Source organism: Sciurus carolinensis, chromosome 4 (genome assembly GCF_902686445.1).
Source record: "Sciurus carolinensis chromosome 4, mSciCar1.2, whole genome shotgun sequence".
Lineage (NCBI taxonomy): Eukaryota > Metazoa > Chordata > Mammalia > Rodentia > Sciuridae > Sciurus > Sciurus carolinensis.
Genome location: NC_062216.1, coordinates 86,089,121 through 86,108,013, shown reverse-complemented (window position 1 = coordinate 86,108,013; position 18,893 = coordinate 86,089,121).

Below are 18,893 nucleotides of genomic sequence, written 5' to 3'. Positions count from 1 at the left end.
CTTTGTAGTTAATGTATTTTCCATATTAATTTATTGAACATATTTTTATAATAAAACAAAATTTTAAGTTCTACCTATATTCAACTGTGAAAATCTATGTTTTCTTAAATGCCTGGAGACAAAGAGTAGCTATTCTACATTTTACCGTTGGCAAAATTAATGCTTAAGTTATATAAATAAAAGCTCATGGTAGACTTAACTAATTGTCAATCACAAATTCGGATGAACTGAAATATTCCCTTTATCACTGAAAGAACTCTTACAGGTCATATAGTCCAATCTCTCAAGTATTAATTATCTCTATGATATAGTTAGGCAATATAAGATTACTAAATTCAGAGATAGTTTTTTTAATTTGTGAGAAACTGGATCTTAGCTAAAATATAACAAAGAGAAGCCTACTTGGAATCAGAACACCAATATTCTGTAACTACTTTATGGTTATATGATATAATTGTGCATGATAAAGGCAGGAGTGGGTGTATTACTGAGTAGATGCTCTGAAAAATCCATCTCAAATTGAAAAAAAAAATGGCACTATTCATATGAGTGTGTGTGTGTGTGTGTGTGTGTGTCTTCTTTAACTTCACATTAGTTTTTAAGAATTTTTGTTAGTGCATTATAGTTATGCACAATAGTGAAAACTTCACATTAATTTTTGAATGTTGACTTTTCACAAAATGTAATGATTATAAAATTGCCTCTTATCCATACAATTACAAAGACAAAATGTGTTACTGAGTGAGGTTCTGAATGAACCACTTGTCTGATATATTTTTATGGCTAGGGTCTGGCACATCAGCTCCATTAGTATTCAGGTTTAGTCCTAATTTTCCTTTTTATCCATTTGAAAAAAGAGTCTTTGGTGAATGGTGATCCTAAATAGCAAATAGAGTGGCCAAAAGTCAACTCACATAGTAACTACCCGGGTTATATTACTTTATATATTTCCTGTGCTCTCTCTCTCTTGTTTACTTTGGGCCTTGACATGTAGAATGACCTGGCCCACACCCTTAACCACAAGAGGTTCCATTTTTAAATCCTGATTTTATATGGAAAATAATATGCAAGGAAAAATATCTAGAAGAATGAAAATAACATGTAGTATTAATTATCTCTGAGGAAAAACTTATAATAAAATTCCAAAGTAATAAAAAAACTTCTAAGGGCTACAAATGACAATTCACTTTGAGCAATACTGATAGTAGCATACTATTAGAAAGAATTTTGACAAACCACAAAAGAAACTATTGCTCTCGACCTGGCCATCCTTTTCGCTTAATCCCAATTTCTGTTTCACCATCATTTTGGTTTTGTTTTCTGTCTATAAATACCATCTAAATGTCTGGCACTAGTGGGTCTCAACATTTTTTAATTGATAATTTAATTGACAATTGTTAAACTTTTAGTGTTCATTGATTATGAAAAAAATGTATATGTACATGGACTATTTATCTCTGGGTACCACACCTGCTCTGTACCCCATATTTCCAAGAATGTTTTAAAAATGCAGATCTAGAGAATATAAAAGAAAAGAAATTTCCCTTAAAACTTGTTGATTTTTTGTTTTGGGAGTTGCAACTTAATGTATACCTATTAAAATTAATGTTATTCTTTTAACTTAAGAAAATTAACCAGGAGGGAATAGGGTAAATCTCCGTGGTAGCACCCTTGCCTGGTACATATAAGACCCTGGATTCAATCTCCAGCACTGCAAGAAAAAAAGAAAAGAAAATTAACCCAAGGAGAAATTTTTTCAAGGATAAATAATGCTCACAAAGTACAGGAAGAAGAAAAGGATCCTATAATGGGGTAAAAATCTACTCAATCATAGAAGGAATTCCAGAACCTTGTATTTATTACAGATCTCACTATTAATCCAAAGAGCTGCAGAATTGAGAAGCATTGGTAAGCTTTTCAGCAAACACTAAGCCTATGTGGCAATGTTAGCTAATTATGTAAGTATAGATTATAACAAGAAAGTGAGAAAATGAAACGTTAAAGATATAAATATTCAAAGATAATTAATTTTGCTTTATCTTGGTTAAGTAAGAATAAAGGAATGGTCATTAAATGGAAAAAGAGAGTAGACATTAAGGTATTTGGACTCTTAATGATAGCATGCCAACTTGAGAAAACGACTCTGGGGAAAGAGTTTACTTTGACTTATGTTTGAAGTTGGAAGGAAAGGAAGCAAGAGAAAGCATTTTCACTATCTCTGTTTTCTTCTGTTTGGAAAGCCACCTGGTCATGGTAAAATTCTCTTGCCACATCCCAAGAATGTTTTTTAGTATTAAATATTGTAGAGAATCTGCTTTTTCCCATAAAATGATTGTTCAGTTAAAAATTGTATTACATTTTGCATACCAATAGTATTAACTTCTTCATAGCACAGCAAAATTTAGATTTTCTTAATTTAGCAATTCAGCAAATATTTTGTCATTGGCCATGTGTTGTGGTATGTGCTGCTAATCCCAGCCACTTGGGTGGCTGAGGCAAGAGGATCACAAGTTCAGGACCAGCTTTGATAACTTAGTGAAACCCTGCTTCAAAATAAGAAATAAAAAGGTCTTGGGATGTAGCTTAGTGGAAGAGCACAGCTAGGTTCAATCCCCAGTACTTAAAAAAAAAATTCATCACATAAAAATATGAAAATACTGGTTCCTCAAAAAGTTGAACATAGAATTATCACATGTGCCAGCAATTCCACTTCTAGTTATATACCTAAAGGAGTGGAATGCAGATACCTAAACATTATACACCAATGTTGCTTGCAGCATCATTTGTGATAACCAGGAGGGAAACAAAACAGGCCAAATGTTAATTCATGGAAGGATATATAAAAAGTGGAATATATATACCATGGAATATCATTTAGTCTTAAAAAGGAATGGAATTCTGATATATGTTATATGAGTGAATGTTAAAAATGCAATGCTAAGTGAAATAAGTCAGACACAAAAGGACAAATATTGTATGATTCCACTTATATAAGTTTCCTGAGATGGGCAAATTCATAGAAACAGAAAATATAGAACTAGGGGTATAGCTCAGTGGTACAGTGTTCGACTAGCATGCATGAGGCCCTGGGTTCAATTCCTAGCACCATACACACAAACATACACACACATACCACACAGAGATTACCAAGGTTATCAGGGACTGGAGAAAGAGAAGAACATGGAGTTATTGTTTAATGGATGCAGAATTCTGTTTGAGATGATAAGAACTGGAAATGCAAAGTGATAATGGTTATACAACATGGCAAATGTATGTATTGTCACTGAATTTCACATTAAAAATGGTTAAATTAGTAAATTATATATATGTATATCTTGATAAAATATATATTAAAAATAAAATAAAAGCACTAACAATATTTAACCACCACATACATTTTGAAAAAATGCCATAAATTCATACTAGAAGTGGCTCTTGTTTTGGAACATGCATGATTTTTAATCTTTCTAATCATATAACTCAATTTTACATTTATGTGTTTTCCAAACTTTGAGATTATTCAGTACTTCCATTTCTGAACAATCAGGGCTGGACTGGTTAATGCTCTGCAGGGGAAGAATGTTCCATGCTGTTAACCAAACAAAGCTAAACAGTCCTTAAAAGATAATTAAAAAACAATCTCAGTTGTATAATATGCAGCCTTTATCAAGTGTAAATGACTATAAACCGTTAGCAACTCCCTGATCCAGAGTTCCCTAGTACATAGTTTGCAAAACACAGCTACCCAGTCACCTTCATGATGTAATTGAGAGTTGGTCTTCACAATTGATTCATTTATTCACTTATTTGTTCATTAGTCTTTCCATCATTATGAGTCAATCTGACTTATTTGTTGAGTACCAACATTGGGTTAAGCACTTTGTTAGGTGTCATTCAGTGTCCCTGTGAGCATCCTATATCTAGATATGAATAATCTGAAATGCCTTCTGTTTACCATTTATAATTTACCCCTAGTCGCTCTAGTGAAAGACTTCACCAGTGTCACTGGATCCATCTCACTTTCGTCGGTCAGTTCTAGGTACGGAAGGAAGATCTTTTCTTTACCCATTGTCCAGCAGACCATTTCTCCTTTGCCCTCCACTAATGTGAAGATTGCTTTCTCTGCCAGAGTCACAGTTCATACCACAGGACCATCTCTCTTTTTCTTTTAGGTGGATCTGGCCTCTCTCATCGAAAACAAGAGATACATTGTTAAATGGGATTCCTCTCACTCTGGTAGTTATTTACATTGCCCTATTTCATAGATAAAGAAATAGGTCTACAGTTATACCACTACTAAATGGCAGAGCTGGAATCTGAACTTTGACTCCAGAGTTGGTATTGTTGGTCACTATTCTGTGGCGCTTCTAGTGTTACAACAAGGCAGAGGATGGGAGGCCTCTCCTGTGAAAATCAGAATGCAAGTACTTCCTGAGCTGGGTCTTGCTAAATAAGTCTACATGTCAGCAAATACCCACCTCATACACACATCTGCAGAGGGAGCATGTAGAGATTGCTACACATATGGTTGTATAAGTTCAGCACAGTGATTCCCAGCTAAGAAAATGGAGTGGGGATAGAGGAAGGCTGGAATATATATCCTCTCTGCTCACTGAGCTTTGCATCCTCAGGTGGGTCTTCACTCACCTGGAGGAAAGGATACAGTTTGCATGTTCTGTATCTTATTCTTTCCATCTGGTTTCTGGGAGTAGTCTTGTGGGAAGGATGAACTGCAGGTTAAAATTTAAATGAGAAAATTTGATTTCAAAGGAACTTTGTGTTCTTATCTTCTAATTCTTGCCTCATAATTCTGACGCTTCCATTACTGTCATCAACACTGCTTTCTTGTCATAACTGGAGCTGCTTGCCCTCCAGAGTATCCCTATTCCAAAATTAATTCTTCTTCCTCTCTAAGAGAATATTTCCACATTTTCAGATATGACTGGAAACTGATTGGTTCTTCATAATTTATGTCAAGTTATAAATCACTGATTATCCTTCTTAAAACTCTAAAAAGAACTGGGTATGGTGGTGCACACCTGTAATCCCAGCAATTCAGGAGACTGAGACAGGAGAATCAAAAGTTCGAGGCCAGCCTCGGCAATTTAGCAGGGCCCTAAGCAATTTAGTGAAACCCTGTCTCAAAATAAAATATAAAAAGGGCTGGAGATATAGCTCAGTGGTTTCAATCCCCAGTACCAAAACAAACAAACAAACAAACAAACGAAAAACCCTCTAAAAAGAGACTGTTCATTAATAAAAAGAGCATTTGCTGAGCATGATGGTGCATGACTCTAATCCCTGCAATTTGTGAGGCTGAGGCAGGAGGACCATAAGTTTGAAGCAAACCTGGTCAATTTCTCAAAAACTTGTTTCAAAATAAAAAATAAAAAGGGTCGAGAATATGGCTCAGTAGTAGAGCACCCTGGGTTCAATCCCTAGAACCACAAAAATAAGTAAAAATAAACCTTCAATTAGTAAAATTTCAGGCAGGGAGCAGATGTTTTTGGACAAAAGAACAATTTGACAATTTATGGGTCAAATTAAGATGTCTAGCCACCTGTGTTCTTTTTAGGTTTAAGAACATCATAGTGGCAGTACCTCTTACTTGACCTCTCCTTACAACTAACACTAGAAATGTACTGCCCCGTGTGTGTTTTCCATGTTTCATATCATCTGCTGCCCCTCCTTTAGGCCCACTGTCTGCTCTATTTCTTTGATCTTCTGGGAATTGAACTGGTGCTCACTCGACAACTGTCCCTAGCTTAAGTGCCAATAGGTACTTTTCCCAGATTCACTCCAGAAAATCACCGTTAGCCCTAGCCCCAGTCCCAGCTTGGGTCACTTAAACCAGACCAAGATGTTTTTCATGAACATTCAGCTTGATAATCTGGCCTCGATCCATTATCTAATATTAATTTAATATGAACTCAATAGTATATAGGTTGTTATTCAAAGTGAGCCCTGAAGCGTTTTGTTGGCTTTCTCTCTCAAAGTCTTCTTTTAAAATGCAAATTCTCGAAGTGTGAATAACACTTTCAACCCACTACACTGGGGTGTCGGTGACTTTTCTGATTGCCTTTCCCCCCCACCCCCTTGGAGGAGCTTAGGCAGGGAGGTTAGAAGATGGGAGGAGGGAGGACATGGAGAGGGGGAAGGAAAGAGGCAAAAGAGGGAATGAAAATGAAGAGACAGAATAAGCATAATTGAAATTGCCAGTACATAATCGAAATTGCCAGTACTGAAAAACTAACTAACCTGTTGATTGATTTTTCCCCATTTTTAAAAATTGGTGCATCATAGTTGTAAATAATGGTGGGATTCGTTGTTACATGTTCTATATACACACGACATAACAATATCCTGTTGATAACTTTTACTTTGGGGACAACACTTTAGAATAACACCTGGGGAAATACATCAAATGAGTTACTTATAAACTGATATCTCTCAGGAAATCAAGGAAACCTACATAATTTTAGAAGTACCCATCCAGACATTTCATGGTATTACAGAGATGCAAGCTCTCCTACTCTTGATATGTAACAAACAAGTTTTTTATTCACATATCTCATGATCTCCAAGGATTCTTTAAATGTCGTGAAATAATAAATATCTTTTCTTAAACTGTGTCATTATTATACATGCCTTGGGACATAGGAAATGTATCTCCTCCAAGCTATCTAAAGAAGAAAAAAAAAGGAATCTCTTATAAAGAGGCAGCATTTTACAGAACTCAAGGGCAAAATATAAAGCCAGAAGTCCCAAGGGATTGAAGTGGAGAGAAGAAAAGTTGTCAATGACCAAAGTGACACTTGGGATGTTTTTCCCTTTTCCTCAGTCTCATCTCTTCTCCCACGCTACATTCATTATAGTCTTTAATTTTTCTTTACTCTTTTCAGAAAAGTTGCTTTCTTAACTCCACTTTTACATGGTACATTATGTTGAGTTGCCAGATTCAGCAAATGAAAATTCACAATGCTTGTATTTCTTCTGGCTATCCTAAAATAATGCCTGGCCAATCTAGTACCCTCATTTCCTGAGTCTACCTGACCCATAACCCAGAGATAATTTATAAACTTCTCTGTCCTTATTCAAAAGTCAAAAGGAAGAATCTGATTAATCCATCTTGGGCCACTGTCCAGCCCTGATCAAATCCAGCGTTGCTGGGACTTATAAGGCAGTCAGTCACAGGAACCCCTACTCCCTATAGTTAGGAAGTAATGTCAGTAAAGGGGAAAGTGCTAATAAGTCAATCCAAAACCTTATAATAAACTTAGGCAGTCAGTAAACATTCCATTATAGTTATTAATTGTTGCTTCTCTTTTGGCCATTCACAATATTCTTTACATGATGTTTTAACCCTTTTCCTTTATGCACAGTAGCAGCTAGTGACTTTTTATTTATTACCCATCAATCAAATGAAGCTAATTAAACATGAGATAAAATCATCTATATTATCAGCATCTATAACACTGATGGCTAAAAGTCACAATGCCATCAATTCACATGGGGTCATAATGTTATAGGAGGCAGATCATGGAGGGAAAGAAATTGAACTTGGATCACATGACCTGTGCTTGAACTCACATGATTTAAGTTTTAATCCTAGCTCTACTCACTACTTACTGTGATGCCTTAAGTGTTTCATAACCTCTTCTAGTATTGGTTTGTATAAAACAGGGATAAATATACTTGTCCTGGCCACTTGCCAGGACCATTAATCAAATGAGATAATGTATGTGAAATGTTTTATAAACTTTATAAACATAAGATTCTTCTTATTGTTGCCCAATTAAAGATGCCAATAATATATATATATTCAAGAAAAATATCATTACTATATTTGCATTTATTATCAGTTAGAGGCATAAAGATAGAATTATTCAAAGAAAAATAAAATCTCCTGAAGTGACTGTTACTATATGTACCAACTTGAAAGACAAAATTATTCTTATTACTTATTATTTTTAATATGTAATTTAAAATGAACCAAAAGCACACTGGAGTTGGGAAGAAAACTACCTCACAACAACAAAATATGGGTATCAAAACCCTTATGGTTTTTGGTCTTTAACATGTTCTGCATTGTTCAGGTAAGATCTTTGAAGCCTTCCCAGTTTGATTTCCATATTTATGCCACTGTCTCATCTCTTATTCTCATTTTTTTGGAATCTCCACAAAGTATTAATGTTAATACATCTCTTGCATCACATAGAAATTACTATCAGTATATACTCTGTTCTGATTTCATTTTTCTCTATGACCTTAAACATTCTCAGTTAGGGAAAATGAGAAATACTGTTCCTCACAAGTGATAGGAAACCTGTGGAAAAGCAAAAATTTCTTGGCTGCTGAAAATTCCTTCCTTTTTGCAATGAGTATGGAACCTATTGGTCCTGTCTAAGGATTTCCGATCCTAAATGGGGTATGACATACATAGGTAGCCAATGAATGATTATTGAATGGAAAAATTGATTACAGCTTGATTGAATTATTGTATGCTCAAGAAGACCAATATCTTTTTGTTAATTAGTTCATTTAATTATCTAAAAATGACATTACAAGGATTTTGACCTTGAAATAATCTATGGGTACAATTCCTTAAGTAAGCCATTGAACTGAATAATATGTTTTAATCAAACACTTGCCACTTGCCTTATTTGAGAAACACTTGTCAGTACACATTTTGAATATTGATAAGGCAATGTCTATATCCTTTTTTGTATGAATGGTTTTTTTTTGGTTATTTGAAATCTTAAAGTTAGTTGAATTCATGTCTAAGAAAACTGAGTTGAATTTCAAGCCCGTGCTGTTATGTTTGACATGGTTCGCATTTCCAAAAAAACAAAACGGAAACAAAACAAACAACAACAACAAAAAAAACCAAACAAGCAGGCTATTTCCAGGCAAGATTTATGTTTACAAAATCATGTGGAATGATTGCTTATTTTAACCATGAGATTGATCTTGAGGTGATGAACTTTTAAAACAAGATGAACTATGACCAATTAGACCTAGAGACACAGAAAATGAGTTATAAAAACAAAACACAGGAAGGATAAAGTTGCATCAAGGGGCAGCTTTTAATATGCAATTGAAGTACTGGTATTATTCTACTTCTTTGTTAGAATCACAGATCTTGTAGTTAGGATGTTCAAACTAGTTAATATATTAGGTTTGCTCAGATTATTACTGCAGACTAATTGCTTGTTATTTCATGATGTTTTGTTTGTTTCACGCTATTGCTCACCATCACTATCCAGGTTTATAGAAATCTACCCCTTGTTTATAGCATCAGTTTCTTTCCTTAGACCTGAAAGATGTATCTGCACTTTGTTGCTTTCCTTTGTGACTTGTTTCTTGCTTATGTCCCAAGTTTCTGCCTAACTGGTTGGAGGAATACTTCTGGGCTTGCCTCTGTAATTTGTTTAATCAGGTCCAGGTCATGGGAACAGAGCAATGATTCTAAGAATGATTTGCCCTCAGCTGAGGTCTGGTCACCCTAGAGATTAGACTTCACATTGTGGGAGCCACAGCATCCTGTCTCAGAGCAGGGGATGTGTAGCCCTGAGAAATCATTCTGGGAAAAAATCTGGATATTAACCTGAAAGTGAGGGAAACTGATGGATAGACAGAAAAAAATAGCCTGTCTATGCTTGAATGGCACTTGCAATGGTCAGACCTTAAACTTTCTTGCCTTCGTTAAAATCAATCTAGTATTTTTTTTGTTGTTTCTACTTCATAAGAAATCACATTCATATATACTGGTCAAATCTTTTCTTCTCAATACCACTGAAACTTTTTCTGTAAAATTTCACTAAACTGACTTTTGGATTATAACTATTTATTCATTTATTAAAATAAAATTTCTCCAGAGAGAAACCTTTTAAAAAACCTTACATTATAGTAAAAGGAACATTTTGACACTCTACAAAGATGTCTCCTTGCTGAAAATAAAGGGAGAACATTAGATTAATGGTACAGTAACGTAACAGCTCTACTCTTATGTTTGTTCACATATACCATAGACTTAGTCATTGCATAAATAAATTTTGCATCCCATACTCAGGTTTTATAAAATTATATCTAAGAATCACTTTTGGTCCTATTTGAAACTGGAAAATAAAAGCTTCCCATAGAAAGTAATTGAAGTCTCCTATTTATTTTTTCTTCACAAACTTTTTCATAAAATATGACTTGCTGGCCCCAAATGGACTTGGGGGACAATGAAGGGTAATTACTTAAATGGATGCTGTGGAGCATGCAAAGAAAATCAAGCTATTGAGGTATAGTAGTGTTCTTTTAGATATAACAATTTTAAGTATGCTCACTTATATTCACTTCAAAATACTATTAAGATAAACCTTGCCACATGCATGGAATCCCTAATGACTGACTTATGATTGTTACAAACCCAACTCAAAACACAATATTTGGAAAATCTGGTCTTTATTGGACAATATAGCCGGTGGGGGCTGGGTGTGGTAAGAAATGAGGTTCTCATAACATTCTCTAAAGTTCAGTGGCCAGAAGGGAAAAATAAATCTTTTGTATCCTTATCATGTTTGTGTAAAAAAAAAAAAAAAAAAAATTACTGCTCTAAAAAAATTGTGCAATGGAAGGTAGTCATAGTTAGAGCTTTAAAAGATTGCAATACTGTACAGGACATGTATGTCATTTAATTATGTGATTTACCTGTTCAGACATGTCTTTGATGTCCCTGGGTATTCATCACAAGTTCAAATATAATTATAATTTTAGGTACTTAGCAACATGCATATATAGCATTTGCATAATTACATTTTTGGTAGGTAACGTAGAACAATAAGGTTTGTTTTAGATACATGCATCTAAAACAAATGGAATTTTCTCAAATTATGTTTCCAAGTGTTAGTTTTTAACTGAAAAAAAAAATTAACTTTGCCATTAAAAATCTGTTTTTTTTTTTTTTCACGCTAGTGTTGATATTTAAAATCAAGTATTAGGCAATCAAGTTTTGTCATAACGTATGCATGTCAACTGTTGGTTAACTTATAAGCATGTTGAGACTGAATTTGAACATTTTTGCCCTCATTTGGCAATAATTCAAGGAATAAATATATGCGTATTTGTTTTAAATCTCCTCTCCTCCTTCAACTTTTACTGAACTAGTTAAGGTTCTTAATATTAGAGTATTCCAGTTCACAAAGAAAGTAGACCAAATAATCAAACATCTGTGTATTGCAAGAAAAACAAAAATTCAAAAGAAGGATAGAGAAGCTTCTAGGAGCCTTCTTTCTCTCTGACTAAACCTGCCACACCTCATCACAAAAGGACAAAGTTCAATGGGTGAACAAGTACAAGCTTCCCTTAAAGCAGTGGCTACAGATATTTTTCAGTGACTCTTTTGACAACAACATGCTGTATACCCCATTCCTTTCCCTAATAGGTTGTTTTCTGAACTGGTTATGAAGTAGTTCATAAACCAGTCTCTTACTAAGTTAATATGTCTTCCAAAGCTGTTGATATTTAAAATCAAGCTTCCAAAGGTAACAGTAGTTTAGTGCTCTAAAGAATACAAACATGAAGACTCTTAGGAATTATCCAGTAAGTTTCACTGCAATAGAACAATGCTTGAACATAAGAAAATGGAGGAATACAAATCTTTAATACTCTTTGGCCAACAAAAGGAAAAAAATCATACAGAAATAACTGTATTTAAAAAAAAAAAGGTAATGATACTACTGTGGAGGTAACCTAGGATTATAGATCTTGAGACTTATAAATCATCATTATTATTATTATTATTAAGTAATATTATTATTATTATTATTATTATTATACTGGGGATTAAACCCAGGGGTGCTCCACCACTGAGCTTCATCCCCAGCCCTTTTAAAAAAATGTTTGTTCTGAGACAGGGTCTTGCTAAATTGCCCAGACTGGCCTTGAATTTGCAATCCTCCTGCCTTTAACCTCCCTAGTAGCTGGTATTACAAGCCTACACTACCACACTTAGTTTAATTCTAAAGTCATGTTGATTAGAAAAAGGAATAAGGTATTCTATACCACCAAGCATTCTTACCTACAACTTCTTTTTTTTTTTTTTTTTTAATTTGAGTTACACTGGTTGTGTATTCATATGTGAGCATAGGAAAGTTATGTCCAACTCATTGCACTCTTTCCTATTCCTATTCCTGCTCCCTTACCTTCATTCCCTTTTGTCTAATCCAGTGAATTTCTATTCTTCCCTCCCCGACCCCCTTATTGTGTGTTAGCATTCGCATATCAGAGAGAACATCAGGCCTTTGGTTTTTTGGAATTGGTTTATTTTACTTAGCATGATAGTCTCCATTCCATCCATTTGCTGGCAAATGCCATAATTTCATTCTTCTTCTTTTTTAAAAAAATGTTTTTAGTTGTTGATGGACCTTTATTTTACTTCTTCATTTATATGCAGTGCTGAGAATCAAATTCAGTGCCTCACACATGCTAGACAAGCACTCTACCACTGAGCTACAACCGCAGCCCCAATTTCATTCTTCTTTATGGCTAATATTCCATTGTGTATATATACCATATTTTCCTTATTTATTTATCTATTGAAAGACACCAATCTTACCTGCAACTTCTTTACAAATGTTGAAAGGTAGAATTTGTCTTGGATTACCATCCTCCTTTGTTTCAGGAGGATTCATATTTCATGAGTCAAATATTTATACATGAGCTGGGGTTGTGGCTCAGTGGCAGAGTGCTTGCCTAGCATGTGCAAGGCACTGGGTTCGATTCTCAGCACTGCATATAAATAAATAAAATAAAGGTCCATTGCCAACTAAAAAATATTTTAAAAATATTTATATATCAAATAATATTTTTATGTTGGATATTTATAAATTAAGTATCCATTATTACCCTGAAGGAAACCCATTTGTAAAATCATCCAAAAATAGACCTCTATGTTACTGCATTTTTTGGAAACTCCAGGTCTCTCAGGAGATAATTTGATTACATGACTTGGCTCTGCTTTCTCTAGCTAAGCTTGAGACAGGGGTTGGAAATATGGTAACTTGTGAAAGAAAGGAGATGGAAAAAGAAACCTTGGTCTCAAGAAGGGGATTCTGTGAACTTACCAGCAGACCAAGGTCCCAAGAAGAGTCCACCAGTAAATTCCCTGTGGAAAGGCATGTTTCTCAAGGTTCTAGAGTGAGCAGCTCAATCAACATTCATGTTTTTCTTTTCTTTATTATAATCCTTTGCAGCTTCTTTAAGCCTTAGTAAAGTGTGCTAAAACATTGGTTAGCAAGCATTTTCTGAATTCAAGATGAGGGAAATCCATTTCTATGCTTTTGAAAGGATCATTGTGTACACTTTGGAAAACCAAGGAGCCCAGAGAGCTGCAGCCAGGGTCATTAGTGGAGAAATCTGAAGCAACAGCCCAGAAGGAGTTGACCCAAAACACTCAGGATGGATTTGTGAAGCATGTGAGAATTTACTTGAGTGTCTTCATAAAGTCTGGGGGAGAGACCAAACTTCCTGCATTCCCTTGGATGAAGGCTCTTATCCTTCATTTTAGATATTAAAGAGAAGGGTGACCCAGAAAGGCTAGAGAAGTTGTTATGCAATTCATATAAGAAATCAATTCCTATGTTGCACTAATTAACTAGTATCTGGCAATAAAGTAACAAGATAATGTCAGTCAATTCCAGAACAATTTAGATGATAAAGTGAGGAAACCGTAAGTATTAAAGTCTATTACTTCTCCACTAAATGTGACACATCTTTAATATTATATAGGAACATTTACAAAACATACAAAGGCATAGAAAGAGAATAATTTCAAGTCTACATTAATCAAAAGTATAGCACCCAGTATAGTTATACATCCCTGTAGTCTCAGCTACTTGGGAAACTGAGAAGGAAAGATTGCTTGAGCCCGGGAGCTCAAGATTAGCCTGGACATAGCGAGACCTTATCTCAAAAATAAGTAAATAAACAAAACCAGGCACACTGGTGCATACCCATAATCCCAGTGACTCAGAGAAAGAAGGATCACAAGTTCAAGGACAGCCTCAGCAATTTAGCAAGGCCCTAAGCAGCTTAGTGAGACCCTGACTCAAAATAAAAAATGAAAGGACTAGAGATATAGCTTAGTGGTAAATTGCCCTGGGTTCAATCACCTGTATCTAAATAAATAAATAAAATAAATTGAATCCTGTTTATTCATCCATGGTGGGAAATGCCAAAAACAAAACAAAACAAAACAAAAAACCTGGAAAACATATCCCTGCCTTTACAAAGCTTAGCATTATAGAGTCTAATTTGCATTATAAGTACAGAGACACACATGAGAGATCAAAGAAAGCATGTGCAGAAATTCATACTTATATTTTCGGATAGGGCACACCTCCTTAATCAATGGTGACAAGAAAGGCAGGATGTGGTGACCACTCTCAGAACAGATTTGGGATGAATGAGAGGAGCAGGCAGTACTAATTCTTCAGAAGAGCTGTTGACATATCATGGGGTCCAAGTGGGCCTTCTCCTTTTCAGACTTCTGTAGAGGTGGAAGACTTGTTGCCTTCTTTTCAGGGAGCAGGCTACTAAGTGAGGGGCTATCTTGTACAGAAGTCTAGAGTACAGGTACTCTAGAGCCATACTACCTGCCTTCAAACTTGAACTTCATTACTTCATTCATCCACTTCTTTTTCTCTAGAGGTTACTTTATTTTCAATTACAAGAATCAATTTAGATGAATCACTAAAGAGGTATTGTTTTAAGACTTGCTTTGAATATTTCTCCCTAGGCTTTGATGAGTTCTTTTGTGATGATTCTGGATGATAATAGGCTTCTGCCTACTCTGGATTTATTTTAGAATTAAAATTTGTCTTGGTTAAGAGGAATGGAATAGGATTATGTCAAGGTGGCTGTCTTTCCCTATAATAAAGTCAGTTCTGTATCATTCAAGATCTAGGGTACAGATGGACGTGGGGGACATTTCTAGGGTCATTAGTTGCAAATGTATTGGTTATAGACTAGTTGTACGTAGAAGAGTCTATAGCTCTGCACAGTACTTTAGCTGTAGTGTACCAGCCCGTGACTTTGCAGTCTCAAACAATGAAGGAAACAATGGTACAAAGAGAACCAACAGCTTTTTTTTTATTATTATTTTATTTATTTATTTTATTTTTTGAGTATTAGGGATTGAACCCAGGGGTGCTTGAACCACTGAGTCATATCTCCAGCAACCCCCCTTTTTTAAAAAATATTTTATCTAGAGAGAGTGTCTCCCTGAATTGCATAGGTCCTTGCTAAATTGGAGGCTGGCTTTGAATTCACCATCCTCCTACCTCAGCCTCCAGAGCCACTAGGATTACAGGTGTGTGCCACCAACCCTGGCTGCCAACAGCTATTTCTATGCTGACAGGTTAAAGATAGAAACTGTGCTTTCCAATTGAGAAGCTCTATAGAACCATATTGATATAATAATACTAGTAGCAGAATTCTTTTTTATTTTTTACTAGTAGCAGAATTCTATAAAACTAAATGAATTCCTTTGAGATTCTGAATTGAGTGTGTGTGTGTGTGTGTGTGTGTGTGTGTGTGTGCGAGAGAGAGAGAGAGAGAGAGAGAGAGAGAGAGAGAGAGAGAGAGAGAGAGAGAGAAAGGGTCTTGCTAAGTTGCTTAGGGCTTTGCTAAGTTGCTGAGGCAGCCATCCTCCTGCCTTAGCGTCCCTAGTCACTGGAATTAAGGCTTGCACCACCACACCTTGCTTGAGCTTCCCTTTTTTTTTTTTTTTTTAATAAGTAATGTTTTATTAAAAAATGAAGAATTTAATTTTCTTTCTTAAAAAAATAAAAGATTTTATGGTGGTAAAATCAGTCTGACAATTAGTCAGTTTTTTTCTGTAATACAATGTTTTTTTTGAGCTGACATTAAAATGTGAACTAACATCCAAGAAAAGAAAGTTAGGAGAAAGGGGAATACTAATATAACAAAAGAATAAGCACTGTAATCCCAGCAACTTGAAAGGCTGAGGTAGGAGTATCATGAGTTGAAAGCCAGCCTCAGCAACTTAGTAAGACCCTAACCAATTCAGTGAGACCCTGTCTCTAAATTTTATATATATATTTATATTTTATATATTTATATGTAAATACAAATATATTTATATGTAAATAGAGAGAGAGAGAGAGAGGATGGGAATGTGGCTCAGTGGTTAAGTGCCCCTGGGTTCAATGCCACAGGTACCAAAAAAATAAAATGAATAAGCAATACTCTACAGGAAATGGCTACATATAGAAAGGTGCCCCAACCACTTTTTTAGGAAGTATAATTCTTATACATATACTTGGAATATTTTAGATTAAAGTTCCAAGAACTGTACAGATATTCAATTTGCCATTGTTTAAATTTGCTTGAAGATAATACTATCCTTTGGTCTAATAAATGGACAACATAAACTGAGAAGTAAAAAAACATAATTTCAAGAAACAGTCGGGGCTTCTGACATTTGGTTCCTGCTGCAAGACCCTTCCTCCTGTGAAAAAGCTCCAACTAGCTGAAATATTCAATCTAGAATTATAATTGGGAGAAGTCCCCAGAAAGAAGTCACCTTTGGCACTATACACTTACCTTGGCTAGGGTAAAAATCTACTTTGTTCTGCATTATGCCACTTTTATTTTGAGATGACACATGAGACTGCAAAATTCAGAAATTTGCAAAGGGGGCAATTCTCTTACCTTGTCTATTTTTCTTATATGTTATATTCAAAACCTCCTAATTTCCATTTCTTTGAAACTCTTGGAGCTCAGAAATTTATCTGCTGAGAAGTTTCTTCCTCATAGATAATTGTCATTCCAGAGCCAACATGATATCATGTGGTTGTGGATGACTGAACTGATGGATAAACCACACAATGTTATGATTAGGCCCTTTACTGTTCCTTTCCTTTGGAGCAGCAGATCATTGGAAATTAGGATCACCTTAGTACTTAGTGGACACAAACTGCCCATTTGCCTAATTTAAAGTCTCAGGTCTGACTGAGAAACAGAAAAAATGGTAATTTTTTTGTATCCCCCTTAATATCTCAAAGGTCTGTGCTCTGAGATCTTTTCTCCTTAGTGAAAGTTTCCTCTGCCTGGATAAGGAAAACTATGCCTGTTACTGCATTTTATGGCTGCCCCTACTCTTGTTAAGACTCACCTGGCTGGCACATTTGTTTACAAGACGGACACTGATGAGTTTGCATACCATTACAAGGCTCAGTTGGTGTCTGCATTTTTGCTGAGTTCCAAGTAGTGGAAGAAGTGTTTCTGAGAAACTACCTTCAGGAACCTACAAGCAGAGCTCTTCACCTCTATTAAAACAGATGCTCATCTCTGGACAATGCCTCCATAAATTACAGTCACTATCCTGCATGAACAAAAAATTCAAAGCTTCATTCCCAGGCTGTAACAGGCAAAAGCCATCTGCCCGTCTCTTAGCTTGACTAATACAAGCCTTTACAAACCACTGAGGTCAAAATATTCTGCCATACAGTATAGTCTAAAGCCCTCGCCACCTGACACAACCCCATCAGAAATCATTTCTGTCATTGGCCCCCCAACCCCAATCCTGTTTGTTTTACTTCTCAGTGTTAGCACCCAATTCATCAAATTTTGGGGTCTCTGTGAAGGTCTTTCTTCCTCCTTTGAATTTTGGAAAAATTGAGAAGGTAAAAGAATAAGACAGATAAAATATCCAAACATTGCTATTATTATCCATAAAGGCTTAATTGAAGAACCAAACCAGGGGCTGGTTGTATAGGTCAGTGGTTGAGTACTTGCCTAGAACGTTTGAGACCCTGAGTTCAAGATCCCCAGCAGCAAAACAAAAACAAAAAACAAATGAACATTTTCACCCTGAATCCCACAATAAAAGTGCTGGACTTGGAGTCCCCCTGAATTGTTTTAATATGCCACATTTTTGGAAGTTAAGAAGATAATAGTACTGGTTCTCTTTGTATCAGATTATCCGTATCATGTTGTGTTGTTTCATGATTCACATAAACCACATTTTGTTCCATTAATTTGGGTTCAAAAGAAATTCAACAGTACCCCTTGTTCAATGTAAGATATACATTAATGGAATCTGTCCTTTCTTTTCGTAAGAAGTTTAGGCTATAGCAGTGCCAGGTCGCAGGCTCAATCCCCAGTACCTGCAAAAAAAAAAAAAAAAAAAAAAAAAAAAAAGTAGAAGTTTAGACTATAACAACCTCCTACTGTTAATTATAGAAGGTTTGTTTCATTTTTCCAGAAACACTGGTTAGGTCTGTTTTAAATCAGCAGCCAATCAGCTTAGTGACTGCTGGTAAACATGAGCCCTGTTTGCTCCAGACCTGGTTAAACATCTTGAGGAAGCCCAGTGGTATTTCAGCTTGAAAGATCAGATCTTGTTGTTGTTGTTTTGTTGTTGTGGTTGGCAGTGGTGTGTGTGTGTGTTTGCACCTGCGCAGGAGCAGGTGTGGTAATGAGGAAGAAAGAAGTTTATGGGAAATTTTCTTTTTTTTAGTAGCAAGAACAGAGCTACTGTCATGGAAATGTGCCCTTGGCTAGCAAAGATGTGAGATAAAATTAAAGGTACTGGCCGAAGGCTTTCCTGAGGAAACAGGGAAAGAATAAGAATATTGGAGGAAAATAATACTCTGAAGTTGAAAAATGCATATGGAGAAATAAACGTCTGACACTGAAAGTTTGTAATTTGCTAAGAAAATGTGACTTGGTCTTTTCTAAATAGAAAAGAAACTAAGAAAGAGCATAGGTTTAGAAGTCTGTCATCATATTTAAGAAAGAAAAGGTCCGAGAACAACAGAGCAATAAAAATAGTGTTCATTTTACAGAAATGCTGAATTAGGTGTTTGTTTGTTTGTTCA